At 44.2% G+C, this 2193-nt stretch overlaps 1 long non-coding RNA gene across 1 annotated transcript; it reads left to right on the top strand.

The window, feature by feature from the left end:
- Positions 1–310: 310 nt before the first annotated feature.
- On the top strand, positions 311–1348 carry LOC116218424. Its single transcript, XR_004162845.2, has 3 exons — positions 311–448; positions 530–602; positions 689–1348. It is a non-coding gene; the product is annotated as an uncharacterized LOC116218424 (long non-coding RNA).
- The last annotated feature ends 845 nt before the right edge of the window (positions 1349–2193 follow it).

Raw genomic sequence — 2193 nt, 5'->3', positions numbered from 1 at the left:
GCTACAAATGTGAATAATGGCAAGTGAATACACAAGTTGGATGTCAATTATACCAAATGCAGTTAAAGTAACACTATGGAGTTTCTGGAGCCGCCAGGTAGGGGGCTACTTTCTGCTGGACTATTCAGTAACGTTGATGGAGATAATTTCCAAACACTGTTAATGACTTAAGAATATAATAATCAAGTGCTTTGTATTAAAATATTCCTTATATGTGTAGCCTGTGCACCAGGCTAGGACTAGGTCCCTTAGTCTCTCTCTGCCCTGAGCGCCCTCTTCCTAGTGCCAATCACGTCACTAATTGGGGGGTGGAGTGGGCATCTGGTAGGCCATCTAAATGCTTTGGAGGCAGGCGTATATATAGACACCTGGGGGTCCTTACACGGTATGTTGTCACTCTGCTGCCGGCACCGGTGTGAGGAAGCCATGCTGTGGGTGCGGTCTTGCTGTGAGTAGGTCTGTTGACGCGTTTCGTTCTTGATGCTAATTTCACTGCGGTTAGCAATCTAAGGAATGTTTGTTTTAATAGCGTGTGTGTGTGGGAGCAGACGCTGACCCAACCGTGTTTTACCAGTGTTTGCGGGACCATTTCCTTATGCAAGGTACGATGATGTAACGCCCAGCATAACTGTTGTCATACATTGTTTTTAACTGACGGACTGTAACATGTGTGTTTGTTTTCCACCAGCACCCGCTGGGTATTGTGGCTGCCGTGGGGTACCTGCTACAAACGCAGTGTTCCTCACTGACTAACGTGAGCGGCAGACGTGTTTAACGGCAATGGGAATTGTTAGTTGCTGTTCTCTACACGTATGATTGTGGTGGTGATTAGTGCTTAACTAGATTTTGGTTTGTTTTTCCTCTAGCCTGTTGATTGTAACGAGTATTGTAGTGAGTGCAGTTATTGTACATCACAGGCTAGAGTGGTTTCTTCTTTTATTCCTTTGTTTTGTCCCCCCTTCCCTCTCGTGTAGCCAGCCTCGGTGGTGGTGGAGCCAGGGTAACATACAGGGCCCTTTTGAGAAGGCAATCTCCCTAGTTCCCCCTCTTGCACTTAATGTGTAGCTTAGACGTGTGACAGGAAGTTGCTGTGAAGCATGAAGTCTTGAGTCCTTAAATTAAGTTTATCAGAGTGACATTTAGTTGCAGTGTGTCTATAGACAGTGATCACGTGTGATTGGGACCCTAACCCTTCTAGTTGTGGTTCTCATTGTCTTCTCTGGCTCCTGTGCCGTTAGCTTGGCGATCCCCCACTGTATTCCCTTGTTATTTATTTTACTGTTGACCAACCCAAACCAACACTTTTAATACCATGTATTAATAAAGACTATTTTTATACTTTTCTAAAGAACCTGTGTCTGTACGGATTATTGAGACAGTTCCCTTTGCTCTGGCCTTAGCACAGACACATTGAGATCAAGGGGTGGCGTAGTCAGCTGTACACTAGGGGGCGCTACATATGAATCATGTACTTATGTATGCAGGAACATGGCTTTTCTGTGTTTCTGCGTGTGTGTAACTTAGAATATTAGGTGCCACTTAGTCTGCATATGTACAAGAGCATGTTTAGACCAGAAGTGATAAGAAGGGACGAACTGTACTACTTCCGACCTTGCAAAACTTCCATCCTTGCCTCGGACGTGAGAAATCCACCACGTGGTTATCCTTGCTGAACGCTCAACTTCTGTCTATATAAACCTTGTGCGATGTGTTTATCATTGCTTCACTTTCAGCCTTGTGCTGGGAGTGAGCCCGATTGCAATTGTTGTTTGTCTAATAAATATACTTATATGCAGCTCCGGAGTCCTGAGGTAACTAGGGTGAATTTTCACCTATCAAACGTATTTGCTGTCTTGCTTTGTCTTGTATTGCGCTTGCTTGATGTTTGACTGTGTTGCAAAAGTTGTTGGCAAGCTAGCCAACATAGCTATCACAATAACATTACAAAGAAGCCGACGCGAGAGCACTTATTACTAGCATCAATGTCCAAGCGTGTTATCACAAGCTTGCTAACATCGCTAACAAGAAGTCTTGCTAGCGGCTAACCTTAGCGAAACCTGTTGAAATTTGCTTACTTTTTTTATGACAAACTAGCGAGTCAACAACCTAACACAGTCAAACATCAAGCAAGTGCAACACAAGACAAAGCAAGACAGCAAATACGTTACTGAATAGTCCAGCAGAAAGTAGCCC

The sequence above is a fragment of the Clupea harengus genome, chromosome 22 (genome assembly GCF_900700415.2).
Source record: "Clupea harengus chromosome 22, Ch_v2.0.2, whole genome shotgun sequence".
Taxonomy (NCBI): domain Eukaryota; kingdom Metazoa; phylum Chordata; class Actinopteri; order Clupeiformes; family Clupeidae; genus Clupea; species Clupea harengus.
Note: the sequence above shows the minus strand (reverse complement) of the source record. Positions and strands in the feature narration are given on the sequence as shown.